Here is a 22,289-nt window from a genome sequence, read left to right as displayed (position 1 = left end):
TGCTGTGCAGTGCTACCTACAAGCTAAGCAGGTAGTCCAGCCATCACCCTCCCTTGTAATCTGCCCACTTTCACACACTGAACCTCTCCAGTACAGATCACTGCATCCCCCTTAGCATTAGCAATCACTGTCTGTGTTCTGAACAGAATAAGAGTTGTTCTCTCAAGTCACTCAGACTGTTCCCCTACAGTAAGTCATATGTACTCCCTACACTGTTCCTTTCCTTTTCCCACACTTTCCTACCTTACACATGCAACAACATCATTTTCACCAGATATGCTTGACATTATTTAGCTGTATTGTCTAAAGACTCCCTTACTCTCTCATACCCCAATGATCCTCTGCATTTTGTCCCTCCACATAGAAATCTTGCTTCAGCATCTATATTGGCCCATTAACACATACACAGGTAAAATCTATATCAAGAAACTGCAGATCTCCCTTCACTTTGTCATGGCTTCTCCTCCACACTGTAGCATTCAGCATGGGTGAGACTATTTCCACTCACTAAGTGCCATATTACCTTCTCTTTAATGGCAGATTTAGAGCATTAACACAGTACAACCAACAATCCCTGTGCCATATTTGGCTTATATTACTCTGTAAGCAGTTTCATACTAGTTGCACATTTATGCCTCCTAAACAATGTATTGTAATGTAAGGAAATTGCGCCTATCATTGTTCTACACCCCTATGGCCCATTTTCTCCAAGTGACACCTTTAATGCACCCATTGACCCATTCTCCACCAGTAACTTTGTATGAATCCTGTTGCCCATTCTCCATAGTGATGCTGTTTATGTACCCCGCGGGCTATTTTTATGACCTAATAACACTGATTAATCACACATTTTGCCCTAAACTGTCATTCACACCCCCACTGGACCAAGCTCCCATCCCCAGTTGCATTACTTGCACACACTAGAGGTGAATGAATCCCAGTATTACTACTTATTGACACCAATCATCCATTCACCCCAAGTAAGACAGTTTATGCACTCCATATGTTAAGCATCCCACTGGCACATCCTCATCCACTGCTACTTATTATGCACCCAAATCACTTTCCTAGGGAAGCTGTTTATGCACCCCCAGTTGCTCATTTCCCCCCTAGTGATACCATTCAAGAATCCCAAGGACACATTCTCCCTAGTCACTCTTCTTATGCACCTAATTAACATATTTAACCCTCCTGCCACTATTTAAGTACCCCAGTGGCTCATATTCCCCCAGCAACATTGTTCGTGCATAACATTAATACATTCTATTAAATGATACTGTTTATTCAGTTCCCCCTAACTGGCACTATTTATGAACCCGGTGGCACATATTTGTCCAGTGGTCAAGATTATACTTTTCAGTGGCACATAAGACAGAAGAACAAAACATATGCAGTGTCTGCACACACTCACACATCTTGCTAAGTCACTAGGTATGTACACCAGTGGCACATTCTTCACCAGTGACATGTACCTATAAAAATATATAAGGGATCCCCAATTACTACCTGCTTGTATGTAAAACATGCACACGCCAGTAGTACATTCTCCACAGTCAACATGTTCCCACCCAGAAAGACATTTTCTTTCCTAAGGAGAAAGTCTATCTATCATCTATCACACTGACTCTGCTACAGCACATTTCTGCCAGGCACCAAATGAGACTCACAGGTGATACCCTCTTCCCAGCATTGGAAAGGAGACTACCCCTCAGTGGTATATGCCACCTTCTGACAATGAACCCATGCTCCAGAGTCAACTCCCCAGCAATGAAACAGTCAGACCCATAGCTGCACATTATTCTACCCCAGAGAGACATATGTCATTCTGTACCTTACTGGGGCTCTCTGTCCTCTTCCGGCTCTCAGCATAATCCCCAATTCGGATCCTCTCACCAAACAACCAAAATACATGAATTGAAATTCCAATGAAACTTTGCGGGTCCTTGAGTTGTTTTTCATGGGCGCTATCCAGATGTAAGCAGAAGAGCACCCGGTTGATCGCATCCCAGGCAGCCGGGAGTCAGAGCATTCACCCCCGCAGGCTCCTGCTGCTGCTTCCCGCGGGGGGTGACCAGATGCAGCCCCAAACCCCTAGCACAGGGGGGCATCTTGCCCGCCGCCTCTCGTCCGCCTCCACAGACACGAGTGGGACATATCCGCGCCCCTGATCCACGGAATTACACACGGGGGGTAACCAGGTCGCCTGTTGGATTTAATCCCAAGGGGTAGAGATTCCTGGAGCCCAAATCTAGTTTCACCCAGAGTAACTCAATGGATCCCACTGTGTCCACAAAGAAAACTAACTGGAACCCAGTCCAGCTCCCAGGTAGGAGACTCCGTTATGAAACTGTAGGTGCCCCTAATCCCACTGGGCGCTCTCAGGGAGCTGCGCTCTGGCTGCTGCTCGCACTGCACTGACGGAGACGATCGTGTGTCTGTCCCAACAAGTCGTGTGATCGCAGCACAGATTAGCCCTGCCTCACACTGCCTCCCACTCCCTGGTCCTGCCTCCCAAATCCCCGCTGCGCTCAGCACTGCAGACGTTAAAAGATTCGGGGCGTGGCTATGAAAATGAGCACATGGAATGTGTCACTTCTTTCCTTCTGGCCCCGACCCGGCAGCGAGGGACTCCTGACATCTGTGCGATGTGATCTACCTGCTCTCTACCTGCCCCGCTGCCTCTCTACTGCCCCGCTGCCTCTTCTCTCCCTCCGCGCCTGAACCTTCTCACTGGATCTTACAGGGACAGCAGCACCCCGGCCCCCATCCTTATATACATCCCTCACTCTCATGGGCAATCACTCACCCATTCACTTTCCCACTCTCTCTCTCCCACCGAGCTATTCTGGGCAAACCCGCAGGTAAGTGTTGCAATCTAATAAGGAACTAATTGACTGTTCCAAAGTTCCCAAGTCGTTTAACCCATTCTTGTCCAAACAGCATTAACCCACTACTAGCGTTTTGTAACCCCTTCCCTGCTCGCATGTCTAACCATGAATCAGATACTGGAAGAAAGAGGCATTTCGGGCAAATGATTGTGACACTTGAGAGAAGGCAGGAGTCCAGCCAGCAGCAACCCAGGAGTAATAATAGGAAATTAGCGGATGAAAAGGGAACGCTACATTTTATCTTAAATCGTGGGGCACCGTAGGTAAGTGACTGTAAGTAAGACTGTGCCCCCCAATGCTGGCTGGGTGGGAATTTGCCTGCACTGACTTGGGAACTATGTACATCCCCTGTATATGTAGAACAGAGGTACAATTCACCGGTATAAGTGAGTGCGGGGCTAAATGCCCCAAGCGATTACTGGCGCTCTCCAAAACGCACTTTGCTTTTATCGGGCAGAGGGGTGATGGTAGTTGGACTTCTTTAAAAATCAGCTGGACGGCCACAGGTTGGTAATTAGGTTGGTAATTAGGCGCTTTCCCTGACACTTAATTGTATTGATTAGAAGACCACCCTGCTGCAGAAGACTCACTGGTTCCTACAAGCAGTCCTGCTGCTGCTGCGGATCAAATCCCGGACAGTCCCAAAGGGGTGGGCAAGTGACAGTTTTCTTGCCACTGATACTTAGAATGATTACACATGGATAGGGTTATCTGGCCGAGAATATGGAGAGCAATTCTGTAGGGATAAGGGGAAAACACGAGGGTGGTTTAGTAGTCACAGTCTTTGAGGCAAAGGGAATGTGTAAAGGATATTTATGAACCCCAAGAAACATTTAGCTTGTGTAAGGGACAGCTCCCACCCCCACCCCGAGATGCTAAAATTGTGAGAAACAGCTCCAACCCCCCCTAAGGTAGTGTTAGGGACAGCTCAGAAACACCAGAGACGCAAGGACTGTATAACGGACTTCTCAGAATCAGAAAGGATACAATTTTTGTGTAAAGGAAAGCTTAGAACCCCCAGAGGCACTAGACTTGCGTAAGGGAGAGCTCAGAACCCCCATAGACAGAAGGCTTGTATAAAGGGACAGCTTCAAACCACTCAGAGATATTCGGCTTGTGTTACGGGCAGCTTAGAACCCCTAGAGACACTAGATTTGTGACAGCTAGGAACCATTACAGACACTAGGCTCTTATAAGAGACAGCTCCATCATGCACATCACATGCAACAGGTAGAGATATACGGCCACAGACTGCAACAGGCATGTGATGACGTCCTAAGTCATAAATATATATATGAGAAATTTGTTAAACATTAGGGCTAATTAAAGTGCCAGTTGAGAGAGGCACACACACGTGTAACACTGTCCGTAGGCTCATTCTGCCAGCGCAGCGCTGGATCTATAATTAACTGCGACTTCACACTCCAGAAATGTAGTTCCCTTATGAGAATGAAATGTAGTTTTATTGGGAAAATGGGCTGTGGAAAAGGAACATGAAAAATATGAGCATTTCACCGCAACGGAAATATTCAGAACGCTTGAAACAATCCTAATATAACGTATCGCATAGAGCTTAGTGCAATATAGCACATTTAGTGACTGGTGTGACCGTGTGTAAGGTGGCCAATATACCGGCCGTACAAGGATACAAGGGCAGATTTAAGCTTTAAACTGACGATTCTTCCATTTCAGTCCGCAGTTTATCTGTCGTTAAATGGGGCGCTAACAGTTGGTCGAAAATCGTCCCCCAAAACTTACTCACTTAGGAAAACATTTAGCAACCTTGTATGTACTGGTGTTTCACTTTGGATAAATCTGTGTCTGTTCCCAGTGAGACCCCCCCCCCCCCCACACACATACATGCACATACACACATACATACACACACACACACACACTTACACACTCACACACACACATACATACATACACACATACACAAACACACACACACACACATACACACACACATACATACACACACATACATACATACATACATACATACATACACACATACACAAACACACACACACACATACACACACACACATACACTTACATACAATCACACACACATACACACACACTTACACACTCACATACACACTCACATACACTTACATACAATCACACACACATACACACACACACGGCAAAGGACTAGATATTGGGGACAGATCAGTCAATACAAAGAGGCTGCTTGAGTTGTTGATCGCCTCTGCCTAGCGGTGGATTGATGTCCTTGACAAGGCAAAGAGTGGCGTTTAAAAGGGTTTTCTAAAGATTCCAGGAAAATGAATGATCTTATCTCGCTGAATGAATCACTCAGGGGTGACAATGGGAGATGTCACAGCTCCTGAATAATCCCAACACAAGTCAGGTAGCCCAGTGAGTGACAGACTCGTGTGTAATAGTCATCATTCCTGGGCAGCCCCACCCCGCCCAATTAGAGTGCAAGCTATCCGGAGCATTTTAATTACTCTCTCCTAAAGGAAATGATACGATGCTTTAACCCGTCTGAAATGAGCCCTGACTGATGGAGTGAAAGAAGCACTAAATGACGCTGCGTGCTGCCATAATGACGCCAGCATATACCGGCAGCGCTGCAGGTTTGCCGAGCAAATCTCCCATTCAGTCTGTGCAGGAGTTTCTCCCAGGGATTATGAGAAGATTAATAGCGAGGGGTATGTTGCAGTGCTGCTGGTTTGCCACAGGTGGCGCTGCAGTACAGGGATTGCGATAGGCGGTGGGAGTGAAATATCATTGTGGTTCCTAGTCCCCGTTCATATTATTTGCTTTGAACTAATTGATTTCTGGTCCGTCTGGTTTTATTACTGCAGCGCATTAACCTGTTCATGTTTCTGGAAAACGTGTGTGGACACAAGAGATGCTGGTGGCAGGTCTGCACAATCACTGACGTTACTTTCATTTTTGTGAATGTGGTAGTTAAGCAGTAACGCTGTGCTGCAAAAGGCAAGGTATATGTATATGTAGAGTGTGTGCAGTGCATATCGTTAAACATGCTAGTAGTTACGTTAGGGTGACCAGATCACTTCAATTCAGAGACACATTTAGAAAATCCAGCCAGCAGGGCTGAACTGATTGCAGTTTAATTAAAATAAAATCAGGGCTGCCCAGCAACATGTATTTATTAGACGTGTCCCTGAATTTTCAATTGATCTCATCGCCCTACCTTACATCAAACAGCTTGAAGTTAGTCATGTCAAGTGCAATTTATAGCACCAACTATGTTGCCCTTTAGGGCATTAAGCAAAACAAGATACTAAACCTGGTGGTACCCTATAAGTTAGTGGAGAATCTTTGATTAAAATCTGGCCTGCAGGTCACAGTATAGCACATAGAATACCTCATGCTACACCTTAGTTCAGGTATGTGGCAGACAAATAGATAACCTGGGAGCAATGTGAGTGGGTGGCTTTTCATAACCTTAAACATAAACTCAGCATTTATAACAACAAAATGAAAGTTTGTGTGCTTAAAATAATGCAGATCTAGTGGCCAGCATCTTTGTACAACTAAAGCCTAAATTCTTTCTGCAGGATAAACAGAAAGCTGTTGTTTGTAATGACCTTTATAGAGGAACAATTCTCTTATTAGTCATGTTAAAAGGTGTGATATTAGTTGTTATTGCACATTGTGGTTGCCTGGGAATGCTGGGAAATGTACATCAACAGTTGAAAGGTCACATTAAGGAAACTCTGAACCTGATTCAAGAATTTTGCCTTGGCAGAGACTGAGCTTTCATAGTCACTGGACTTGAGAGCAGTTTATAGGTGACAAGATGGGGAGCACTGAATTTATTTAACGCCTGCTGGCCTTGCAGGAGGTTTGAATACAAAAATGGGATAACAGTGTTGGTTTACTATGAATCCACCCTCCTTGAAGTCAGAGCAAACTTTAGGGTGAAGACACACAGAGCTACTAGTAGCAGCTTCTTGTCCTGGCTACTGAAAAAGACAATGCTGATCATTTACTGATAATTGTCTCTATGTGTGTTTTATCAGAGGCAATTCTCAGATACTGACACCAGAAATGAATCCTTTTTTACATCTATTAGGGCTCTGGCACACGGGGAGATTAGTCGCCCGCGACAAATCTCCCTTGTCACGGGCGACTAATCTCCCCAAACTACCATCCCACCGGCGAAAATGTAAGTCTCCGGTGGGATGGCACACGCTGAGCAGGCGATTTCAGCAAATCGCCAAAGTTACCCAGTCTTTGCATAAGCTTTATAATTTTGCCATAAAAGTATTTCCTGATGCTTTTACATTACCTATCTGATCCCCCATGTTCCTCTATGAGGGGGCTGCCATATTTGTGCAGCAGAAGCTCGTTAGCATTAGAAGCTATAACTGACAGGCTGGGAAGGGACAGTCAGGTTGGCAAAACAGTCAGGTTTTAGAACTTCAAGTAGCAATTGCTTACAAAAGCAGCCCTTTCAGCAAAAAAGACAAAGACACATTGAGCTACTAGTAGCAGCTACTTGTAGTGGCTACTAAAATAGACAATGCTGATCATTTACTGATAAAAATCTCAACTAGCTGCTACTAAGTAGCTCCATGCTAGCCCTAAAACATTAGTTCTGCTACTGTGGATAGCATAACAGGAGGACATTCAGATCCTTAGCCATTAGCCATTTTTCTAAGGGTGAAGACACATGGAGCTACTAGTAGCAGCTACTTGTCGTGGCTACTAAAAAAGACAATGCTGATCATTTACTGATAAATGTCTCTATATGTGTTTTAGCAGAGGCAATTCTCAGTATTGTCTATGGCAGGGTATTTTCTGGATTTAGTAGCCTTGAAAAAGTAGCAGCTACTAGTAGCTCAGTGTGTCTTCACCCTTAGGATATGTGGCTACCAGAGATGTGCAACAGGGGAAGTTTATATTGTGCTAGGACTCTGTCAAAAGTACAGATGCCACTCAGAAGTCTGCTTCAAGACACTCTATCAAAATCAAGGCAGAAAGTCTCAATAGACCCTGAAGCAGCTGCTACTGGTATAAATATGCACCGCACTGTAGGACTTTATTCATAGCTTTCAGACATTATATAAGCAACAAATGTGACACTGAGAGGAGATTGATTTTACATAGTTACAATGATGCGAAAATACTCTGGGCACGAATATATTGCTACAAAGAGAAAATTATCTTCAAAATTATAACCATGTGACAAAGAAGTGAGAAGAGTTGTGAAACCGAAGATCTTGCTCTCTGTGTTACTCTATGAGTATATATTTGCAAGTAGACTTTATTCTTAATGTGCATAAGCATTTAGTAAATTTACTTTAAACCAGTAAATTAAAAAAATAAAGACTAAATGCTTTCTAGAAGCATTGTTCTATTAAGCATATTGTAGAAAACACTTCTACCTGTGAGTTGTTTAGAAGTGCATCATTACAGTAAAGCACTTTAACAATTAACCATCTTTTCCCTTGCACCCAAAAGTGTTCTTTGCCTTCTGAAAAAAAAGAGCAAAAAAAAAAAAAAGAACATTCTGCCTCAGACATGCATGCTTATGTTTATCATTGATTTGAGATTTTGTTTAGTGCTTCTCATTATTTCATTTCCTTTAAACACACACACAAAGAGTTAAAACAAGCCATTTCCCATATAGGCCCCCTCTGGCTTTATGAACATGCATGGTGCTGCTGGTGCTGCGATTTTAGTTCTTGCAAAACTGGGAGACTGAGAAATACTGCCCCAGGCCAGTCAGTTTGTCAATTAGATGTGGCCATGATAATTAGGCTAAGAACATAGCACATAAATGCTAACAATGCCGCAAACACAACATTGTACTGTCTAAAAGTATCCAAACAAACCCTCACTTCAGCCTGAGTAATAAACGTGTTTAACAAGCTACTGAATAGATAACTTTGTCGCCTGTGCTGCTGTGAGCCTTCCACCTGGAGACTGTTTAGATAAGATAAGCTTTACAGGCTCATCAAGTTATAGGGAAACAAAGGGAGTGCTAGCAATGGATTTGTCAAGTTTCACTTTAGGATGGAGGAGGAGGTGAGGCTCAGACATCCATGTAAGCTATATTTATATAATATCTAGCTCTAATAATTTCTGTACTTATATAAATGCACAAAGCTATATACTGAGGTTTACCTTTGTTTTAAGTGGAGCAGTTAAGTATCTTGGTTAGATTTTTGTGAATTTCCTGTAATAATCATTTTCATGGGTACTGGGCCATGAGGGCTAAAGGGTTATTTGGGATATCATCTATAACTATGGCATGACACATAGAACTTAACATAGAGGCTTACTGTCCATGGGGGCAAATTGAAAGTGCTGCCCCATAATGCAGCACTTTTTGACTTTTTAATTTGTTGCCACTTGTTAAATCTCTCTCAATATTGTCTCCAATGAAATGAGTATTACTATGAAGGGGCATGGGGTGTAAAGCTTAGCAACCCCTTGCTTGCACACATTTTCTTTGCTTCAAAGATTTAGCATGTAGAAGCAATGCCTGCAGTAAATGATAGGTGTAAAAATGTAGGGCCTCCTTGCACCACTGCACATTGTCTCTGCCAACCGATACATATTAACAAACACAACAGGCACGTTGGTTCTAGGTGCAAAGCAGTCTATAAGCACAGATTCTTAATAAATACCATTTTACCCATGTACGCTGTGAATGATGCTGACATGGCAATTAGTAAAATTAAAATATAACCTCATTTTTCCCCAGATTTTGGCCCCATCAACTGCTCATTTATTTAAAATGGGAATTTGTTTATGTGCCTTATTTTTATTCTTTAAGTTAAAAAAAAAAAAAATATGCACTGATCCAGGACCTGTAAGCATTTCTTCTTAGAGGTCTCTGGTTATTTTATACTTGCATTATCCAGTGAGATAGCAGATAAAACACAATCAGGCTCTCTAATACAGCAAATAGCGACGCATATGCCATCCCAATAGCGATTTACATTCTAGCCGGTGGGATGGCATTGCAGGGAGATTTGTCGCCGGGCGACTAATCTTCCTGTGTACCACTGCCCTTAGGGTGAAGACACACTGGGCTACTAGTAGCAGCTACTTTTTCAAGGCTACTGAACTCCAGAAAATACCCTGCCATAGACAATACTGAGAATTGCCTCTGCTAAAACACACATAGAGACAATTATCAGTAAATGATCAGCATTGTCTTTTTTAGTAGCCATGACAAGTAGCTGCTACTAGTAGCTCCATATGTCTTCACCCTTAGGGCTCTGGTACACGGGGAGATTAGTCGCCCGCGGCAAAACTCCCTGCTCGCGACTAATCTCCCCGAGTTGCCTTCCCTCTGCCATCCCACCGGCGAACATGTAAGTCGCCGGCGGGATGGCAGACGCGGCGAGGCGATTTCGGGAAATCGCCGAAAAAGCCTCGCGAGTCTTTTTCGGCGATTTGCGCGAAATCGCGCCGCCGCGTCTGCCATCCCGCCGGCGACTTACATGTTCGCCGGTGGGATGGCAGAGGGAAGGCAACTCGGGGAGATTAGTCGCCCGCGAGCAGGGAGTTTTGCCGCGGGCGACTAATCTCCCCGTGTACCAGAGCCCTTAAAGTAATAAGGGATGTAAAGCAACCTATAAACCTAAGTTTCATTACGACTTACTTACCCTGCAGAAGTGTAGTTATTAAAATTATACTGACAAGAAAAAACATAAAAAGTTCCCAAAAGTCATGTTGATCATTTTTTGCTGCAATGGCTACTCGAAGTTCTTAAACCTGACTGTTTTGTCAACCTGACTGTCCCTTCTCAACCTGTCAGTTATAGCTTCTAATGGTACAATGCACAAATATGGCAGCCCCCTCATAGAGGAACATGGGGGATCAATCTGAAATGTAAAAGCATCAGGAAATACTCTTTATTATTATTATTAACATTTATTTATATAGGGCCAACATATTCCGCAGCGCTGTATGGCAAAATTATAAAGCTCATGCAAAGCCAATGCTATAATAGATGTAAAAATGGTTTAATTTCTGGTGTCAGTATCTCTTTAAGCACAGAAAGCCGTCTCCTTAATGACTCAAGTAGACTCCCTCCAAGACAAGACTCATAGATATTTTAAGAAAAATAAATAAGAAAATATATGTACCAAAACCAGAATGTACCTGGGATTTTCTTGTATGCAAAAGTGTATACATAAAGGGAGCTGAAGCATATAAAAAATACAGGGAAACAATAGCCTCACAAGCACAAATACGTCAACTAGAATAAGGTTTTGTTTTACCCTAATCATTACAATCCATTCTGGATGAATACTCCTGTGCAATGCTTCTTTGCAGGGTGTAACATTAGGTTGCAGTTACACTGTAGAAAATAAAATATTGGCTTGTATTAGCAGCCTCCGGTTATCCGGTACAGGCCATTACTATCTGTGTTCAGGATTCAGAGGGTGTATTTAGGCTCCACTTGGCAGGTAGCATACTGATATGAAATTGTAGACATTAACCCAAATGTTTGTAAATGTTAATATATATATATATATATATATATATATAATATATTTTTTTTTTTTTTTACAAATTAGTAACATGCACAGTTTTCCTTCAAATATTTGTTAAAGTGTCAGTGACACCAAAAGTGCTCTATTCATGTTGTATAGATTATTTCTGATTGAATAGCATCTGCAATCAAACTTTTAGACACCAAAATACCTGTTTTATATGTTGTAATTCTTTACAGTTATGTAAATAATATATAAGTTATAAGTTTCATATCTGTAAAAACCCAACAGCCTGTGGGATCCAACATGACTGACATCAGTTTCATCAACAAATAAGCTTATTTATATTTATTATAACTTGAATATTGTATTTTATATTGCGAATTGAAAATTCATTATTAACTTAAACTTCTAGCAAAGGGAGTACTGCCTTTTGCACAGTGTAGAACTGGGCTGTTGTATAGGTTGTGTGTGCTGGGTTTACTTGGAAGGGTTGAACTTGATGAACTCTGGTCTTTTTTCAACCCTATGTAACTATGTAATATTTGTTGCATGTATGACAGATACTGTTTTTAAGGGCAAAAGTACATGTGATGATTGGTCGCTGTGACTAAAATACTTGTGCCGATTAGTTGCCCTGCATGTCTTTGTCCTAAGGCTTGCTAATCACAAGAATACAGTTACTGAATAATCTCCTGAGATAAAAACAGAATGCAAGTGAGCATCAATGTATAGAGCTCCTAAATAAGATTACATAGAGGTGATCTGCTTAGGAAACAGTCATAGCTTAGAGCTGCACTACCTACGAGTTGAGAAATACTGTAAATAATGCTTATGCCCACAAACAAAACAGTAAGCTGACACGCTTGCTGCATGTATTTTCCTGCAGTGGAACAGTAAGTATCAGTGTCATACTTTGTATTCTTGTACCCAATTGTATAGTTACACACAATATGTTGGCATTTGATCAATGTTAACTCTATAAACTAGCGTTATACAGTGTGTTCTTGAACAATTCAAGCACATTGTACTCAGCTTTTTGCATTCTTTACTGAGAATGTTACATATAATGCTACATTACAAATGATATGCATGCCACTACATTTTCTTTTATGTGCCCAATCCTTTTGGGTACCTTGGTTTCTTTTATCCTAGGCATGTACCAACTGGAAATGAAGGGTTTTTGATTGCTGTATTCTGTTGCACACCCTTTGCATTCTGTTTCTGATAAGCGGATGTGCAACAGGTATTAAATAGCCCATGAAAAATGTGAAATTTACTTGGCAGCCCACACTATGGTCATTGCCACATGGCTTATAAGCAGGCAGAGAAACTCCCCCTCTGCTCTGATGTGCTTTATGGTGTGTCTGCACTCAGAAAAATATGTGAGTATGTACTGAAATCTGCTCCGTGTGTCTGCATTTGGGCCAACACAAGCCCAAAAAAAATGCGGTGTGGCACTAACCTATGGTTCTATACAGGACTGGCAATGCCATAGACAGTCACTGTATATTGGGCCTGTTTTGATCTCCAGTCCAGAGCTGGTTGCATCAGTCCTACAGCCATATAAGCTCAGTCCCTAGCAAAAGTCTACTCTAGCAGTGACTACTCTAGCAAGTCACTCTACTTTAGAATTCACTGGATTTTAACGTACCCTCTACTCTTCCAGGCAATAACCAGGAACACTTTTTATAAATTTTCTTACACTTTTAATCTAAGTTGAATGATTGTGCAAGTGGGCCCTTAAAAACCATCTGTTTGTCACAGCAACACCTAGACCAAAAATCAGTACCAGTAAAAAGAAATGAAAACCAACAAGCCTGATGACCCAATTCAAAGAATGTGTGAAGTCATTAACATCTGTGACCTCATGGGTTTGCGCTCCCTAAGTGGTACAAATTTTATGCCTGAAAGGTGAACAATCCACTCCATATCATCCATTGGAAGATTGGTTGGATATTTTACTGATCAGAATGATTAGTAGAAAGCTTGGAAATGACTGTATAACTAACTGAACTGTTAGCTATTTATAAGGCTGAACATTTGTTCCATCCACCCTTCCCTGAAAATGATGCTGAGAAATATTGACAACTATAAGTTAAAGGAGTTAGTTATCTTTAAATTAACTCTTTGTATAATGAGACTTTGATATTCTGAGACAAGTTGTAATTGGATTTCATTTTAAATTTTTTGTGGTTTTTCAGTTATTCAACTTTTTGTTCAGCAGCTCTCCATTTTAATATTTTAGAAGCTGCCTGTTGCTAGGATCATTTTACAAAAGCAACCATCCAGTTGTTTGAATGAGAGACTGTAATATGAAAAAAGGTGTCAATAGGAATACAGGTGTTGAAAAGTAACAATAACCATAAAATTGTAGCCTCATAGTAACCCCAACTGGAAAGCAGGAAAGAGCCAAAAGACAAAGGCAAATGATTAAAAATGTATAAAAAAAAAATAATAAAGACCATGTAGGGACCCATAGGGTTAAGCTCCTTATGGCTTTACTTCCCTACTTTTCCTTATCTGTACTGTTATAGGGCAGACCCCTCTATACTCAGGTTACAGTTTCAAAAGCTATCCCTTACAGGTTTAGCCCATTTAAAGGAACAGTAACACCAAAAAATGAAAGTGTATAAAAATAATTAATATATTATATACTATTGCTCTGCACTGGTAAAAGTTGTGTGTTTTCTTCATAAACACTACTGCAGTTTATATAAATACCCTGCTGTGTAGCCATGGGGGCAGCCATTTAAATTGAAAAAAGGAGAAAAGGCACAGGTTACTAAGCAGATAACAGATAATTAGCAGATTCCTATTGTATTCTACACAGTTTATCTGGTATCTTCTTATGTAACCTGTGCCTTTTCTCCTTTTTTCAATTTAAATGGCTGCCCCCATGGCTACACAGCAGCTATTTCTATTAACTACAGTAGTCTTTCTGAAGCAAACACACAACTTTTGCCAGTGCAGGGCAACAGTACATTATATTTTAATTATTTTAAAACATTTTTATTTTTTAGTGTTTCTGTTCCTTTAACCACTCCCCTTGGCAGACTATATAGTGTCTTGCACAAGGAAGTGTTTTCCTCTTTGGCTGCTGATCTGCTACCTGAAGCAGAGCTCCATCGAGCCTGGGTACAGATCCGGCCCAGTAAGCCACTATCCATCCAAATGAAGTCGGGGACAGGGCCCCGTGAATGAGGAAAAGACAGTATAGCAGCATATTTCATAGCACCCTCTAGAAGTGGTGAGTTCAGACAGAATTATATAGAAAGAGCAGCCATTTGCTCCATCCAGGATAATAGCAAAGGAGTAGTCTTCCTAACAGGCATTACTGGCCTTAGATTAGGGACACAGAAGTGCTAGGGAAATAGGTTAGCAAATATGCCTTGCCCTAACCTCCAAAAGAGCATGGGACTATGCCGGTGAGCTTTCCTACCTATCACACTGTTGTTGTTCTACCTGCCCAATCCTCTTGATGAGAAGGGATACACAGGGGAGCATCATATTTCTGCTATTAATCCGAATTACATCAATTGTATAACTGCATACTGTATACCATCTATTAAGTGAGTATTGCAATACCCTGATTACCTTTGTCTTGGACAAATAAAGTACTATCCAGTTAATCTATAAGAATCCTCTGGCGTCCATTTATCTCTATTGCACCACACTACTTCAGCTAGTTGTAGTTCAACAACTCCTTAGCTCCATTATCTACCTCCCACGTAGCGGAGGCCCACTCCTGTGCATTAAGGTCGCATGTAACACATGCTCTACAGCACGCTACTAGCCTGGGTTGGCCATATTATAGCCAAATAGGTGTTACAACCATGTAAAATTTGCTATGAATAAACATACTAAAAGTTAACATAAGGGTGAACCAGCAACCAGTTCCTAGGCATTTAGTTGACATTTAGTTTTGTCCAGACCATATAACAAATATGAGCAGATATTCAATGTATGATTTCATAAGGCCTCCAGTGCTTAAATGTTATCCTTATCTTTGAATCTGCCATTCACTGTTTTTTTTCCTTCTAGGAGATTTACAGTGTACGTGTATCCACATAAGAATCCACATACAGAAAAAGACAAGGGTGACATTAGCTTCAACGGAAAAATATTCCTTACCTGCAGCCCTGCTGAGAAAATTGTGTCCATCAGAGTAAATGTTGGTTAATCCTAAAACTGAAGGAAATCAGTGGTAGTCGCATTTCCATTGTGCACAATTACAATTTTCACTGTCATCAGTCAAACAGAATACATCTTGATAAACAGGGAATCTGAAAAGAAACAATCAAGAAAAATACTTTAATCTGTGCCTTTACAGTTTGTCTTGCATACCCTAAAATTGCATATTGTTGTGGAAGAGTGATTCATGTCTCTTTCTCCACATTTATGCTCATTTTTATATGTTTAAAGTGGAAGTGTTTTTCTTATAAAGATTCACATAACTGTCTGTAGTGGATGTTTAACATATCTGTTTCACAAGGAATTTGTATCAGTTGTGTGTATGCAAAGATCACTGGCTATGCTTACTTCTACTTGTAGATTCCTGGCATTCTTGACTGGACCTCCATCAGCAGCAATGTACCAGGGGACATACAGTAGGTTCTAATACCCTACAGCCCAATTTTATCTCTTGAAAGCAATTAATCACAATTCAGTCATCAAAAATAGTCTAAACTATTTATAAGGTTAGTTATACAAACTGTAAAGTTTACCTGTGGATTTATAGAAGTGTTTCCCCTATAGAGCTACTCACTGCATCCCCTTTTGCTCAGTACTACATACAGATATAAGTTATACAGTGGTGTATAAATATGTACATTTTACATTTTGAATAAACTCATTTCCATGAATGTCTGACATTTATTAAAAAGCCTGAACTGAAAAAGTACTTGTGGGAAAAAGTTGCAGCTTCACAACTTTTTCTAATTTGTGCACGAAAACCTCTACTTTTTGAAATGTAGCACAAAAAGCAGCGTCAACAACCTGTCAAACTAACTATTCGAAGTAAAGAAAGCTCCTCCAAGAAAGGAAAGGGATATCTGCCATTGACCTACATAATCTTGACAAGTTTTAGATGGCAAATTGTCAGATTTGGATTTATGCAATTTTGTTGCATAGTAAATCTCAAAAAAGTCGCAACATTTTTTTTTTCTGCTACTTAGCACTTAAAATCTGAATTGGAAAAAGAATCCAACCGTTAGTAAATGGCCCCCTTGGTTCCTGTAGTCTTAAACAGTGATTGTCAACTATTTTGACCTCTAGTTTAACTCATAGCATGCTTCAGTATACCTTCACCTATTGAAGCATGCATAACATTGTAGTAAAGCAACAGCTGGGAATAGAAAAATTAGCAAGGACTAAACGTTTACAAAACGTTATGACCTGGTATTGGCACGGAGAGTGCAATCCAGTTACTGTAGGTTCAAGTTGTGAGTGGCGAACTGTGTACAGGTATGGAATCTGTTATACAGAAAGTTCTGAATTACGGAAAGGCCATCTGCTATAGACTCCATTAGGGATGTGATGAGTAAAATATTTTAGGATCTGGCTGAACCCCTGAATCCTTTACAAAAGATTCCACCAAATATCGAAGGGATTTCTTATTTGCATTTTGGGCTCTTAGAAAATAGAAAGAATTGGTGAACACTGACCCACACAGACAGATTTCTCAGTAATTTGACACTTACACCAATAGGCCCCAGGGTGCATTTTGGCCATACACTTGGAAGGCACAGTTGCAGTTTTTTTTTTTAACCAGTGCCTTTAATGCCAGAGAGAAAAAAACACTTATTTTTTTCTATCTGCCCTTTGTTGTCAGTGCTTATGTGGGCATATTTCAATGTAAAAATACACCATGTCTGTGTTTTCATGCCAAAATCTACCCCATATGCTCACTGACAGGTGGTATGCATGTTGCTTCTGCAGCATGGGGTGGATTGGAGCTAATACTGACCGTGATAACACCATGTATGCCATTACTCTGATGCTGAACAACTGATGTGAAAATGAAAGTTTAAGTGCACAGTTAATGTTTCATGGCCTGGACAGAATGTCAAAAATGAGAGAGATGCTTAGGTTGGCCAGAAGGTTAGCTCTGAATGATCAGCTCTGGCCAAAGACTGATGTTTTTATTAATTTTGCCTCACAAAGCAATTCAGCTTTTATCAGACCTTTTTTTTAAATTGCATCCATTTGGAATTAACTTAATTAAAGCGAGCCCATACACCCAGATGTAAACATTTTATGTGAATTTTCATTATTATAATTTCTTAAAGTGGACCTGTCACCCAGACATAAAAAGCTGTATAATAAATAATAAAAGTCCTTTTCAAGTTAAACAAGATACCCAAATTCATTTCTATATTAACACATCCAAACCCATTATAAAGGCTTTTAAACATCCCAGCTGTCAATCATATTGCCTGCCCTGCCTCTATGCCTTATGCATAGAGGTGGGGCAGGTAGTTAAACTTCCAAATGAGCTCTTACTTTTCCCCTCCCTCCTGACCATCTAATTGTGTAGCCAGTGCATGGGCATGGGCATCTGGTCCCCCATTGTGGCTGGCACATACACAAGATTTTGGGATACAAAGCTTGCCTTAGTAACAGTGTCCACAAAATGGCACCTGCCTATTTGCTGTGATTGTGTAATTTCAGGACAGAAGGAAACAAGATTTATGTTACTTATATAGTGTAAGTGAAGTTTATTGCTTAATAAACACAATAGAAAATAATTTTGAATTATTTCTTAGGGTGACAGGTCCACTTTAAAGCTATTCTGTATCATAAGGGTCAGATTTGGTTTACTTACTGTATTCCAGCTTTTCATATAGTAGTGTATGGCATGTCCTCCATTTTGCAGTTATGTATCTAATGTTATACATATCCATATGTATCTAAGTGTAATCCATAAATCATACAATCACAGGTAAGTTTTGTTAACTGATTTATATCAGTAGTTCCTCAGCAAAATGTTTAATGGGATTATCTTCAAAACAAATCTAAATGCATGAAAGTTACTAGATAAGACTACTTGTTTCGGGAACTTTGGATTCTCATGTGCCAACATGGCTGCCATCTGGATTGTGTTATCTGGCGTTTCAAAGCTGAATTTTTCTGGGTTTCTTTCTCTTTGTAAAGCTGAGTGTGGCTGGGTTTCCTGGAGCAATCTTCGTATGCTTGTTCTATTCTTAGCAGACCCCATTCTATTCATCTCTATTTTTGCATTACTCAAAAAGCCACAAAACTATGATTTCCTCCAGCATTGAAAATAAACCTAAATTCCTGTGCATAGCGTTACTGCTGAATTATCCCATTGTGTTTCATGAAACAACTTCAGTTATATAAACAACACTTCAGCAATATGGAATAACGGAAGGAGTAAAAATAATCTGTTATCCATCTTCTCCTGTTTGCAATATGCTTACCACTCTGTGGGGTCAGGTTGACATGAGGGTGGGGGGGTGTAACAGTTGGAGTAGACATGTTAAGTGACTTGTCCTAAGTAGCAAATTAATTTCAGAAGCTTCTGCAGAATGACTTGGAAGACATGCATTTCAATCATAGGGATGAAGAAAACTATACCTGGAGTTTTTAATATATTTGTACATGATTTAATATTTTACATGCAAAAACTGTCCAACTTCCCATTAGAGCAAAGTTGTTTAAATCATAAATAATCCATTTGGGATAAAATATGCTAATGAATTCATTTTAAAACACAACAGTAGCAGAATCATCATGATGCTTGGCTGTTGGCAATTCATGCAGATTCTGCTGTAGATTGAGTAAAGCTGGCCATATATTTAGATCCACTCATTAGGTGATGTTGTCAAACAAGCAGATCTTTGTCTTAAATGGCAACCCATGTGCCAGGGCAAATGGGGGCTATTCCGATATTCTGATTGTTAGCCCTTGAGTCAACTTGACATCATAATGCAGGCCTTAATGAACCAATGTGGACCTTAACCGATATTTCCAAATCTGCCTAATAGATATCTGGGCAAATTTTTACCTTATAAGTAAATCAGAGTAGCACAGAGGGGTTGGCTGGAGCCATCCCATGACCCTTAAGGTGGCCATATACAGGCATAAATGTGCCCTTGTCGATTGGACAAGTTTGATTTTATTTTTGGAAAATTTGATGATGTGGTTTTTGCCCCAACAGATTGTATTCTTGTTGTTGTAGATCTTTTATCCCGATACCATCTACCTTAGGTGGGCATGTTGAGGTAGAGATCTACTTGCCAAACGAGGGGATATTATAGTGTATGGCCATCTTTAATCTTGTCTTCCAAGCTATTACACTGAGCATGCCTATTTGAACCTGATTTAGACGTTGCTTCAACTGTTCACGCTCTCTGTCTTGAATCACTTGCAGGAGGTTAGTTGCACTGCTGCATTTAAGCAGATGAGAGGTAACTACTGCCTTTTATCTATGGCTTTTGGTAATTACTACTGAGCCCTGGAGCATAAAACTCATCTGGGCAGGTTTTTTTATATTTGTATAGTGCCATATATTTCCAGTTGCCATCATTTTCTTTCTAAAACTGGATGCTTAACAAACAGACCTAATAAATGACTACTATTCAGTTTAGATACATGCCACTTTACTGTTTATAATATAGTGCACATCTACTCCTGATTCTAAGCATGTGTTCTTCTAGCACCTAAGTGCTGCTAGAAAAATCCTAGGCAACTAAGGATGATATTTTACCCATTTAATTTGGTATTTTATTTAGATGCATCCTGTATGGCTGTTCAAGAACCATTACAGTCAAGTGCAGTGTGTTACTAGTTATGATCACAAAGGACTAAATAAGCATAAGTATACATTGACGTGCTTCAGGCATCCTGTGTGCAAACAGCTCAACAGTAGTTTAACGTGCCCCCCAGAGAGCTAAATGCTAGCTACCTTACAGTTACCCCACATGCTTGGGGGGGGGGGGGGGGTCAGTCTGGACCTCCCACTCTTTCTTGGGCCTATTTGACAAAACCACTTGGCATTAGTACTATTATTCATTTATTTATTTTCATATATTCCAAGATTGCTTTCCATCATGCAGCACTGCTATCTCAGGCAATTGCAAATTACAGTACAGGTATGGGATCCCTTTTCCGGAAACCCGTTATCCAGAAAGCTCCGAATTACAGAAAGCCTGTCTCCCATAGACTCCATTTTAATCAAATAATTCAGAATTTTAAAACTGATTTCCTTTTTCTCTGTAATAATAAAACAGTACCTTGTAATTGATCCCAACTAAGATATAAATAATCCTTATTGGATGCAAAACAACCCTATTGGGTTTAATTAATGTTTTAATTGATTTTTAGTAGACTTAAGGTATGGAGATCCAAATTACAGAAAGACCCCTTATCCAGAATACCCTTGACCCTGAGCATTCTGGATAATGCTGGATCTGGATAATAATAACAGATTAGGCCTAAATTTGTAGCTGACAAAAATGAAACTGTAGACAACTCCTTCTTTTTTTGAAGAAATAGGCTTCCTTGTCAGAATAATCATGTTACTATACTATACTGAATGTCAGAGGGATGCAGAGCCAGAGATTAACATGGGACTTCAATTGCAGCAATATGGTGTGTCCTGAGCAGCTGCCAGCGGGGACATGTTTTGTCTCATGCAGCTGTCATTACTGCCAGGCAAGGCAATCAGGCATTGAGGAACAGCATGATCTTACTTTGTTTTTAACCCAGACCCCATCCCTAATGCATTCAGACAGGACAGCAACACCTGCTTTCCTTATTGCCCATTTCTCAAGCCTTAAAGGGCCCCATGTAACCAAGTCTTCAACTAGTGTCTAGGGTGTTTTACCTTTATGACATTCCTTTGTAATTGTTTTGGATTACTTCCAATTGTAGTGCAAGGGAATTATGTTTTGTACTGCCAGACTGGAAACAAGCCCATCCTCATATCTACTTGATATTCATGCCTGTGTGTTGTACATCCCACATTTGCCATTGATTGCAATGGGAGGTGAATGGTGACAACTTAGAATATGCCTTGCCATAACTTTTTCCAAGTTATGCATGTTCGTATATTTGGCTCCAGTTTCATGTTTAGATGCTGATAAACTGGGAGAGCTCTTGATTATCTGATTAGTAGGGCGATTAATCTAAAAGTGTGGAGCCAGATCTCTAAATATCCAGATACTGTTGAAACAAACTGCTTTTTTAGAACCTTAAGGGCAGTGGCGCATGTTCTCATGGGTGACTAATCTCCCCGCAATGCCATCCCACTGGAATGTAAATCGCCGGTGGGATGGCATACGCGTCGCTGTGATGTCCCGAAGTCGCCCGAAGTTTCTTCTCAAGGCAACTTCCCGGCTAATCTCCCCGTGTGCCGCTGCCCTTAAGGTCCCCATACACTGGCCGATTGTAGCTGCCGATATCGGCAGGTTAAAAGATTCAGTCGGATCGGGGACCGCATCGGCTCATTGATGCGGTCCCCGAACCGACTGCCCCATTGCCGCCATTATAATCCGACCGTTTGGCCCTAGGGGATCGAATTAGCCTACATGTTCCCCAATATCTCCCACCTGTAGGTGGGGACATCGGGTGAAGATCTGCTCTCTTGGCAATTCTCAGTATTGTCATTCTCATACATTTCAAAATTATTTATACAATGTACAATGCATTGTATATACAGGCGCAAACATGGTACTGGGGCACAATCTTAGTCTATAGAAGGAAGTGAAAAGAATGTGTATTCATAAGTATTGCTTAATTAAGAGAAAGGTGTGCTTTCCCCCATTGAATTGCTCATAGCTTAAGATGAACTTGGAGGTCAGTTACCAGACATACCAGTTTTGTGAGCTAACCCAAATTCCAAATTCAACAAATTGTATTTCCTGTAATTCAACATTCAATTGGCATTAGATTAAAAAATGATCTGTTTGCT

At 40.7% G+C, this 22,289-nt stretch overlaps 1 protein-coding gene and 1 long non-coding RNA gene across 2 annotated transcripts in view; one reads left to right on the top strand and one right to left on the bottom strand.

Annotated features, from left to right (window-relative positions):
* flrt2 (fibronectin leucine rich transmembrane protein 2) overlaps window positions 1–2,601 on the bottom strand; it is a 41,263-nt gene extending 38,662 nt beyond the window's left edge. The window contains exon 1 of the mRNA XM_002933192.4: window positions 1,832–2,601. The gene's annotated coding sequence lies outside the window, so the exon portion shown is untranslated. The remainder of the gene's footprint in view (window positions 1–1,831) is intronic.
* Window position 2,602: 1 nt separating this feature from the next.
* LOC108648384 lies at window positions 2,603–16,218 on the top strand. The gene is made up of 3 exons (XR_004219721.1): window positions 2,603–2,861; window positions 2,941–3,151; window positions 15,398–16,218. It is a non-coding gene; the product is annotated as an uncharacterized LOC108648384 (long non-coding RNA).
* Window positions 16,219–22,289: the final 6,071 nt, after the last annotated feature.

The sequence above is a fragment of the Xenopus tropicalis genome, chromosome 8, assembly GCF_000004195.4.
Source record: "Xenopus tropicalis strain Nigerian chromosome 8, UCB_Xtro_10.0, whole genome shotgun sequence".
NCBI lineage: Eukaryota > Metazoa > Chordata > Amphibia > Anura > Pipidae > Xenopus > Xenopus tropicalis.
The sequence above is the reverse complement of the archived record's forward strand: the minus strand, read 5'-3'. Positions and strand labels throughout refer to the sequence as shown.